Source organism: Hyalella azteca, unplaced genomic scaffold, assembly GCF_000764305.2.
Source record: "Hyalella azteca isolate HAZT.00-mixed unplaced genomic scaffold, Hazt_2.0.2 contig2384, whole genome shotgun sequence".
Classification (NCBI taxonomy): Eukaryota; Metazoa; Arthropoda; class Malacostraca; order Amphipoda; family Hyalellidae; genus Hyalella; species Hyalella azteca.
The window spans coordinates 1-11,579 of NW_025932661.1; the positions used below are offsets into that span (position 1 = coordinate 1).

The 11,579-nt window shown below is 37.6% G+C and overlaps 1 long non-coding RNA gene across 1 annotated transcript; it reads left to right on the forward strand.

Annotated features, from left to right (window-relative positions):
* The first annotated feature begins 9,572 nt into the window (after nucleotides 1-9,572).
* LOC108678294 lies at nucleotides 9,573-11,037 on the forward strand. The gene is made up of 3 exons (XR_001931312.1): nucleotides 9,573-9,638; nucleotides 10,025-10,168; nucleotides 10,926-11,037. It is a non-coding gene; the product is annotated as an uncharacterized LOC108678294 (long non-coding RNA).
* Nucleotides 11,038-11,579: the final 542 nt, after the last annotated feature.

The following is an 11,579-nucleotide window of genomic DNA, read 5'->3' on the forward strand; positions in this document are numbered from 1 at the left end:
TACTTTTTTTCTAAATAGTTGGCTGAAGACTGAGAAATATATTAAATGCAAGAATTTCAATCTAAATGTGTCGGCAAGATCTTCTGAAGGCGAAAATTTTGCCAATAATGCGTCGCCGTAGGTCTTTAAATCTTCGTTCACTCTCTGCACAGTGGGTTTACGCCGGATTAATCTGCAGAAAATGGCACCATCCTGGGTATGGCTGACGCGTAGTGAAGTGTTTTGAGAGTCATGTGAAGGCAACAGAACTTACGTAACGCATACGTTTTTTTTATAGTTTTTCATTTCTCGATGCGTCCTTAATGTGTCGGAATATACCGCGTTTACCCTACTCTAAAAAAACTCTCTGCTTTGCCACTATGACTATGAGCATGGGTGTTCCCACTTTTTGTCTCATTCAATGATTCATTATTCAAGAAGCAAAGAAGCATGAGAGGCTTCTGCCAGATTTTTCAGTTTGGCTGGTCAAATGACAAGTTTTGGATCTGGTTCATATATTTAAAATCTATCTAACTTGACAAATTCATCAGTTCCAAAATATTAGCTAAATTGAAAATTCTACCTAGCTAGTTTAAGATTTTCAAATCTAGTATTATTTGTGCTGAACTTTATGAAGTGAGTTTTAAAACTCTTGCATTAGTATTACGGTATTACCTACCATTTACCAATACCAACAGTCAAACACTAAACATCAATAATCAGTAATAAAGTACTGTTGTGTTTAGTCCAGTTAGGAGTGAAATGGCAATTAAAGACAATAGTGAATAGAGAGTAGAGAGAAATTTTGTGCACAGTCCACACTCCACAGTGCTCTTGTAAAGTTATAATGCTACATATTATTTTAGATGCATCAAGTAAATGAGAAATTAATTTAATACATTAGCTACTTGCCTCAAGCAGCGCCTGAAAACTTTCGTATACATTCCACATCTTCGGCATGTTTAAAAATCACAAGTAGCAGTAAATAAGTTTATTTAACCTATCATTCGTCACGTAGTTCTGTTTGGACCTTCAAAAACCCGCTAGCAGCCTAGCACTACCGACGCAGTGGCAGCACTATCTCTCATAATCTCTGCTCGGACTGGTCACTGGAGTTCTACTGTCCGTGTCTCGCAAAAAGTTTTGGAAAACCCCTCAGCGCTGGATAAGAAAAAAGTAGCATGACGACTTTTTTTCATCGAATTCTGTTCATAGCCGCCAAACGCAACGAATATTGGTTTTGTGCCAGCTCTAATTATGGAATTTAGACCAATTTACCCTTCGTTTATGGACTCACTGATGTTATTTTATTCATATCGCGGGAGATTCCGGCTCCTCTGCTATTAATGATAGCGACTTTAGAAATTTGCATCGGACAAAAATGAGAGGTTCTTTAATTTACCCATTTTACACATTTATTTATTTACGTTTTTATATCAAGGAGCAGTAGCATGGTTGATGAGGTTATCATGTTAATGGCTTCATAAATTACTACACATTCAGGTGCGACTTGTCACATTTGTGACGTGAACAAGACGAATGTTGCGAGATTTAAATTCACACTTATTACATAACATAACAAAACATAGTGATGTCGGCGCTGAAGAGTGGTCTGATGTAGCCTGCCGCCGATTCTTGTACTTTTCGTGACTTGTTCACAGGAGATCCAAAAGCATGTCTTTTGACCTTTTCAAGACTGACGATAGTTAGAAATAGCTACTAAACTTCCACCGGGTTCGATATAACATAACATAACATAGCGATGTCGGCGCTGATGAGTAGGCCTGATGTGGCCTGTCGCCGATTCCTACTTTTCGTGACTTGTTCACAGGAGATCCAAAAGCATGTCTTTTGACCTTTTCAAGACTGACGATAGTTAGAAATAGCTACTAAACTTCCACCGGGTTCGATATAACATAACATAACATAGCGATGTCGGCGCTGATGAGTAGGCCTGATGTGGCCTGTCGCCGATTCCTACTTTTCGTGACGTGTATACAGAAGATCTAAAATCGTGTCACTTGACCGGATCTTTTCAGGACTGACGATAGTTTGAAATAGCTACTAGACTTCCACCGGGATCGATACGGTGCTAGGCATTTCAAGTCTGAACATATATTTTTCCATAGCTTTATCTAGTCGTTTTTTGAATCATTCACACTCAGAGCGCCAACGACGTAATCGGGGAGGCTGTTCCACATGTCGGTGATTCGAAGAGCGAGAAGAAATGTTGTCGCTTGGATAAGTTGCAGCGCAGTTTTTTTAGTTTATAGTCGTGGCCCCTGGTGTTGGTTCTTGTTTCAAATTCTAGTAATCCTTCGGGGACCTTGAATAAACCATGAGTATGCTTGTATACTTCAATGACGTCCCACGCTGACGTCGATAACTGAGGCCTTATCCCTCACCTCACACCTTTATCAGTCCAAGTTTAATGGTGTTTAGACAGTCTTTACATTTCTACTCACTGATTCTTCCAGGGAAAATTGATGGATTACTTTTTCGTTCAATTGAATGGTGCGCTCTATACTTAAGTTATGGAAAATTCGTGGATTGATTATGTTGATGGATATCAGACATTGTAAAATATTTATTTGATCTATGAAATGGCAATAAAAGTTTTTAAATGTACTGCAGTTTGAATGCTGCAATGGCTGTGCTGCTTGACTCAAGAAAATGAGCTGCAGCACGGTCCAACACTAAGCAATTATGAAATCGTACGAGAAATCATCCTGCTTTACTGGCGGCAGGATGTCGTTGTTTGCATATCCCATGTAGAATAATCAAATGGCATGGCAGTGACGAATAACAGGTAACTTACAAATGTCATCAACAAGGTATATCGTAGTAGGTAACGGTAAGGAAAGACAGACCATATTTTGAGAAAGCTTGTTTAGTCTTTCAAACCTCAGCTACGGGTGGGTTAATTTTAAAGTAAAGTAATTTTGCTCATTTATGTTTTTGTCAATAGCAATTGTGATGTATAAAGACCCTTGACCCAGACCCTTTCCAAACACATTCGAACGCAAATATTCAGTATTTTGCTCAACCACCACAACATCAGAATGAATACATCAATACATATTTATATTATGCTGTAGGCCCACGTCAAATCCCATAGAGGTGGCGCCCGCAACAGAAGCTTGAACTTAGTCCATCATTGTCCTCGCGTATAAATAAAAACATCTGAAAGTTTGCCTGCTAATAACTCACATATTTCCAATTGATGATGAAACATTAATTACCTAAGGATTTTACATCAGAAAATGTGTGACCACATATGTTAGCCATTTCCGCACATGTAGTTTCAACCTCTATCCGCCATACTGATTGATCACGTCACCAAAATCATTGTTTGATTAAAATTGTACATGTATAATGCTCTTAATGACACGTTAGCCGCCAATGCGCGTTATAAGTCACCGACATTCAAATAATTCTTACTGATTTTATTGTCATTTGGCGCGCAACTGGATAATGCCATCCCATGTGCTCGTCCTGTCCCGTAGGGCAAAATGGGGCAGCGTTCCCCCTTTTTTAAATTAAAATTTTGATGAAGTTTTAATTGATACGAGGTGGTTCTTTGTTTTGTTTAAAGGTACAACTAATGAGGAATGTATGATGTGAATAAGACGCCCATAGAGTTATTCAATTTTTAATGAAACACTATTTTGTAAAAGGTGTCAAAATGGGCCCATTGCCTCACCTCTGGGGCAATGGGCCCATGGGCTTGTTGCAAGGCGCCCACCCTTGGTCCCTTTACCACAATTGCATATTTTTCGCTTAAAAATGATAAAACAATACTTTACACTTACAGCAAAAAATACTCTTGGCTTAAAAAATCTATCACTGACGTGAAGAAAAATATTTCATTGACATAAAAATATATATCCTTGACTTAAAAAATTTATCCTTGCGATAAAAAATTTGTTCTTGACATGAAAAAATGTATCCTTGACTAGAAAAAATATATTTAGTTGATTAGGTAAAAACTTCGTTCCAGTTTCGTCCATAATCCAGATATTATGTGTAGAGAATTCGTACCTAATCGTGATTTCAGCCAACACCATAAAAACTCATCAACTTTTGGCTCATTGGTGTTGACTGAAATCAACTTTTGGCAGGGCAAGAGTCAATCACTCGATAAGGGGTCATAAATACGCATAACTAGAAACTAAACCTGCTGCCTTGAGGCGGCAAATAAAAAAAATCACGCAATATGAAGTGTAATTTGTAATTCAAAAAGCTAATCATAGTTTTGAAAAGGTCATTGAGACAAATCCAATTATGTTATGTATAACACATGACTTCACCTTGGGCGCGTTGCCCCGTGACACGCGTGGGCCCGTTGCCCCACTATAGGTATCATTTCAATTTATGTCGTGTCAACATTTTATTTTAAAATCTAATAGTCTAAACTTTATCTCAAAATTACCCCTATAAATATTACTTTCAAAATATAATTCACAGTAATTTCAAAAGCTTCATCTACAGTAATCGAAAACAGTTTTATTTAGCAGCAAAAAACTTTTATCTGGGCTAAAACAGTTATTCACAAATAACTTAATAACGCAAACACTTAGCAAAACATAAATCCGTACACTTCATCCCAGTGAAACTGTCGACCGGCGGTAGAGAACACGGACCAATATCTGCCGCTATGGGCCCATGACCCGCAGTGGGCTCGCTGCCCCATATGTTACCCTACATCATGATTTTATTAATTGCCACACAGAGCTTGGTCTGAAAGTACGTCAGTCGTGGAGGGTATAGATTTGGAATGTTGGCGTTAAGTCGTGGTCCTTCTTTGGAGTGTATTACATAAAAAAGTAAAACTCTGCATGCCGTGTCAAGTCTTTTAAACTGTCAGGTATTGCTTGACGGTCGCCTTCAGCGACGTAATGATCAATGGAGACGGTAGCTGGCATTGGTATTGCGCGGCGAGAGGTGAAATTCTGCGACCCCCGCAAGACCTCCTAAAGCGAAGGCGTCTGCCAAGGACGTGTTCACCAATCATGAACTCGGTCGCGTCTCATCCTGTCTCATGCAACCCGATGCCCCCAGTGGCTGCGGTTACTTCTCCTGACACTCTTGATCCTGTACCTGCTAATCCTGAACCTTCGACTCCTGTGCCTCGGACACACACTGGTCGTGTCGGCACGAGCGACTCTTCTTCTCGGGGGGAGTGTCAGGTATTGCTTGACGGTCGCCTTCAGCGACTAATTATCTATTATACGTCACCCTCAGTGACGCTTTAAAGGATCGTACGTCTTGTCATACGTAGCTTGCGATTCTACGCGGTGGACCGCGATAGCTCTTTAAAGCCCACGAGTTAGTTGTAGGAGAGACCTCCGAGCGTCCACAGCTAACTCCTACGCTCCGGCGCTCGATAAGCTTCTCTGTCGAGCAGGCCGATTCTTTCCCTCTCTGAGATTGTATCCTCATAGTGCCTATTGTAAAGTCTTTAGCAAGTAAACTGTTCTGTATTACTAGACTTTCACTCCTGTTATAGCCAATAAATAGAAGACCCTTGAACCTTCAGGTCTTAATCTGAAATTGACAATACAATTAATTAATTCCAATCCACGCTGAAAAGTGGGCTTGGACAAAACTGAATGATATTAATTAATTACCCCTCTGGATCTATAGCGTTAACTCTTTATTGCAGGGGTCATCCTCAATTTATTTCAAGGTTTCGATTGATGAACTAGCTCATTCACAGTCTGTTGTATGAATTGCTTCTTAGCTGGATTCCCTTCGGAGAAAATGAGATTCATTCATCTCCTTTAAGATGAATGAACTTCACTATCTTTCAATTGGTTAAACAATGAGAACTTAGATTCGAGCGCTAATATTTTCATATGCAGAGTGGTGCAATACTTTAATGATGCATTTAATTGATCAACTTCGGAGAGGCCTCGATCGCGCTGTGCTGTTGCCCTTGGCATGCAATTCCGTGAAATAAATCTTGCATGATCTTACCCTCTTCTATAGACAATTCCTTAGAATGCGAATTCCATGCAACATAACTGCGAGTTTTCGTGCAATTAAAATTGATATTTTAACGAAAGCTTGATTGCGAAGGCGATGTTCAAGCACATCAAGGTCCATGCTGGTGTTGACAACGTTCAACGAGCAGCTGATTATATCACATCTTTCATTGTAAAAAGTATCCATTTTATTCGCTCTATTTCTAAAATTATTGAGTAAAATTCACTTCATGATATTTAAACTATGAAGCGAATTCCAAGTTTAGAAAATACTAATTGCTTATATAGAAAATATACAAAATTTTATTTATTTTTCATCAGTTATTAATGGAATTTCCCAATTTATTAAGGGATAATTACATGACGGTCTGAGATCTGCAGGGCTTTCATAAGCGAAGCCATCATCCTGGATACGGAGTGTCATCAGGTTGCTGATGGAGTGCCATCATGGTGCTGATGGAGTGCCATCAGAGTGCTGATGGAGTGCCATCAGAAGTGCCATCAGGGTGCTGATGGAGTGCCATCAGGGTGCTGATGGATTGCCATCAGGGTGCTGATGGCACCATGCGGAGAATTTAATGCGCAAAGAAACTATTAAATATATATATGGTACAGGACAATATGCTGCCAATCTGGGTATCGCATTATTGGTATATTCTATGCGCATATTTAACACTAAACAATAAAACTTTTTATAATATAGATATAAATTTTCCATCCTACAGATAATCAAGAGGGACAGATTTTGTGCCTGCGCAGCTCAAGACAATGCCTGCGCTACTGCATGACGTCACCTATAAGAACATATGCAGGACATTAAGAACGCGAAACAGCTACTAATACTGAATAATATTGATGCTAAATTCTAATTTGAGGGCTGTTACCAACAAGCTTTTTCTTTCAGTTCGTATATTCAGAAATCTCAAAGCGTAAGATTTTCTGGTACGTTAGGCATTGAACAATACAATTCGTGTATCGATTTCACATTATTTTGGGAAAACAACTAAAAAGATCAAATGAATTTATAATCAACTAGGAATATCTAATTATGATAGATTCGATTAACATATCTGTTTCAAAATCATCAGTTAGACGTCCTTGATCTAATAATGAACTCTAGGTGCAATGAAAAGTACGGCAAAGCTATATGCGACGGCACCGAGTTGCGACATATCTATGCTTCTGTTGCTCCATCATGCTGATAGCTGAACGTACATCTTTTTCTATTGATAAATGTTCCCTTTAATAGAATTAATTTTTTTCAGAGCACTCCTGTATTTTTAAAGTTATATCTATTCGATGTAAATAAATTGTTGGTTCCAGAATTGCATATAATTATTCGTGACAGATAATCAATCTCATTTTGGCAAATGGTACGAGTTTTAGTTGTGCCTCAGTTTGATATTTCATACAGAATTTGATGTTAAAATTTATTACGTGGTGAATGCGATACCCATCACAAGAAAAAATATCTTGACTTTAACACATTTTTTTGGAAAACCTCGGTTTTCAATACTTGGAACGTATGAATTTCCTGGAAAAATATAAGCTTGTGATATAATAATGCTATAAATATGATCGTAAATTATAATAAACCCTAGACTTCTTTGTTTTGATGATGCATGTTAGCGTGTGAATTCTTAAGTCTAACCACACGTTCCAATCAATCTGAATTTTGAGCTCGGATGAAATCGGCATTTTATTCATCAAGTTGGTCCTACGTTATAATCAACACTCGACATATGGACTCGGATGATATGGGCATATATGAGTCATCAATTCTGGTCATTCGTTATAATCAACACTCAACTTTTGAGCTCGGATGATATGGGCATCTATGAATCATCAAGTCTGGTCATATACTTTATAATCAACACTCGACTTATGGACTCGGATGAAATGAGAAATCGATTCTTCATTTCTGACCACACGTTACTATCAACACTAGATCTCTTCTAGTTCTAGCATCCATCAAGTGTACTGACAGCATTGAATTTTATCAAACTTTCGATAGTAGCAATATGTATGTAGGGATTTAATTATTTTTGCAGAATGAATGAGATAACAGAATAATTAGGCAATGAGGACTATTTATTCTGAAGCCGTTAATTAATGCCACTAGATGTTATTGCACCTCCCAAATCCACTTTATTGCGTAAAAACATGTTTCTTTGAGGAAAATTGCACAATTCAATTTCGCATTGGTTCTAAAACTTGGGTACAAGTTACTCTTTAGTTGTGGTGATTCTACTAATTTTTTCAAGGGTGGTTGATGGTTATCTTGCAATAGGAGGTTAATTTGACGAAAAAGAAGGTAAAAATTATGAAAACGAAGAATAAATTGTGGTACCTGGCGCATGATTAATGTTAACATTGTCTTGTTGTGTAAAATTATAGAGTATTATTGTTGAAATTAAGTAATAGAGATAAAGTTACGAAACTCTTATTGCAAAATCTAACAGCGTGGATTTCTTCTTGATCTGATGGCAGCTAAAATCCTGCAGGATATCCTTGATAATATATCCTTATCCATGGCACTGATATCCTTGATAATATACAGAATATTTTAAAAATATGACCGATGTTCAATTAGGGTAAATACGATTAAGCATAATTTACTTTATTATTACCTTTTTAAAACCAACGATTACATTATTTGTGGATGGAGTGTCACAAATGCTGTGACAAATAACAATTTGTAGCATTGAAAAAAATTGGAAGCGCTTATTCTCAAAGAAGCGTTTGCACTGATGTGTCAATTTTTTAATTCTGACCTTTTATTTTTTTTTTGCAAAATACGCGTAAATGAATTCTAAATAGTAACATGAATTGTTACAAATTGAATAATTATTTTTTTGATCAAATTACTCGTGAATGAATTCTAAATTATAGCATGCTAAGATTTATGAATCACAAGGTTGTCCTTATCTTCGTGTTTCACAATAGCATGAGATCTTCCGTACATGAGGTCATACACGAAGATTTTCATTTCGAGAAAGAAGATTAAAACAGGGTGGCCCAGTGGTTAAAGTTCAGAGTACCAGGATTGGAGCAGAGAGGCGCGGGTTCGATCCCAGCTCTGTGCGCCAGTTTCTGGTCAGAATCGGCGAGGAGGCCGGGCGGTTAAGCACAGCAGAATTGAAGCAGTGAGCTGCGAGTTCGAGACCGCAAGAAGCTGTGGATGTTCTGCGATGTTAAGAATCGGCGACAGGCCTACGGCCTACTAACGCTGAAACCGCTATTATATTATTATTATAAAACATCATTCATTTGTCAATATGTATTCCCATTGGGCATTTCTCTAATTAAATTTGAGACATAGTATTTATGTCACTGACAAGTTCTTTTAGCAGCCTATGTCATTAGCTCAAAACTTTAATTAACTTACCATCATGTGATTTCTTAATCAAAAGACCTTCCATCTAATCAAGGGACAGCTTGACAGGGGCACTCAATGTTTCATTTTATGTGACGAGACATGCGTGGTTACGCAACGGAACGAGTCAACATTTTTGACATGATTAGTATCAGCGACGTTCTTATTTTCGAAATCAGTTGTCTATATAACGGGGTCTCCCACATGAGAGCTTTGCATTTCTGCTCAGCATCTCCTCGAGGCTCCAATAGATCACAGAGGAAATTAAAAATTAGGCAAACTTAATGAAGATAACCGTAAGTAGCGACTTCTGCCGCCAGGCAGAAGTATATAAAGTATAGCGACTTTCCAAGACTTCATGCATGTGCGTTGCCTTTTAAACATTCATTTAATCACGTCATTCGTTTAATCACCTCATTCATTTAATAACGTTTATGCAGATATACGTTCAATATTTTTCAGTAAATTTAAGTTTTCCGTAGAATATATTTAGACATAATCTTTAAATAAGTAAATTCAATTAATTTCAGACTAACGAACTCGTGGCTCATAATCACTCATTTTTGTTGTAAAATCAGAGAATTTGTACGCCTACCTGGAACGTAAAGAATGATTTAGCACATTTCATTTGATTGATATAATTGGTATGTAGAAATAAATGGAAAATCAACTTTTCCCGCAGGTAATGGGTCGAGCGATGATGTTAACATTGGTGGTGGTGATGGGTGTGGTGAGCACATCGGCTCTGGATTGCATCCAGTGTATGAATTGCAATGGCAACGAAACCGCCACCGAGTGCAGCGAGAAAGCTTACGACGCATGTATAGTAAGAACAAAACTCCTGCATAGTGAGAAAAAAACTCTGGACAGATTCCTATTTATACAGGCTTGACGTCACACACTTGATTTATCACTTTTGTTCTTCGGCCCAATAACTAGACTGAGTTACTCGCATCTTTTTAAAACTTAATGATTCCCGGACAAACCACGAGCCATGTAATCATAACAAAAACAAAAATTTCGGCATATTCAAAATCTCAGTCACCAAAGTAATCTAGCAGAAGATGCAATTTTAATCTGACGAACAAATTAATTAATTTAGATTCTTCGATCTCATTTTTCAGTTCTCCGTGAGAGCTTTGGGGAAATTTAGTTTAATCTTTTATCATAATAATTCGATTAATGGATAGCATCTATGCAATTTCTTCAGCTTCCAATAATATAAAGCAGGTCATTATTTCATTATTTGGATCATTTCCCATTTTGACCCATGATTGCTGAATGTTTTACCTTCGATTACAACTTAGCAGTGACAACGAACTAGTGAGACAGTTCATTTGACAATATAATCATTAAAAAGTTAGCGAAATATTAATAATTGAGGGACTCGATGCATTGAATCTATAGTATACCTTGAGGGCTCAGTTGTTTGAGAATATTTTTGTCATCGCTTTGTTTATAACGAAGTCAATTTATTGTATACTTTTAAAGATGGATCAAATTAATTGCATATGGTTGACTTAAAGTTACAATAATCACGAGAAAATAGAATAAAATAAATATGATGCATTATTTTCCGACAGTCGTTAACAAGTAGTGAAACTGTGGTGAAGGGATGCACCCTGAAAGCTGCATGCAAAGCAGGCTGTGCGACGGAGATCCTGAGGACACTTCATCTTGTTGACCAAGAACAATTTCCAGGTTGAGTTATGGACAATGTATTTTTTGTTGACGGCCATGGGTAAGAGGTTGACAAAGTTGTAAAAGCTTAGGTGAATAAAATTATTTTTTCTGTTTTCCAGGCAAGACTATTCGATAATTTTGCCCTTTTTCCCATAAAGTTGGGAAGTTCAAAGTCATTTTATTTTGGGGTCTCGAAATTATTGCATTAATCGAAGCTAAATTCTTAAAATCTACACCCTCTATTTTTCTGATTGTAAACGCTTTCGAGAACATACTGGGTAAAGTTATGAAGATGTAAATGTTCAGACTTGAAATGTTCATCGCCCCGCGGAGCTGGTATAAGTAACCGGAGCTAATCGTTTTTACGCCAGTTTTGATGAGATCTGGTCAAAATGCCAGTGTTTAAATATCCTGTAGCACGAATCGGCGACATGCCAAACTTGACCAAGTTTTCTGCGCCGGCTCTACTAAGCTATCTTATACTAAAATGAGTCCAAAATAATTACACTGACTTTAATATTCATCCAGCTTATACACTTTCAGGTCGAAAGATA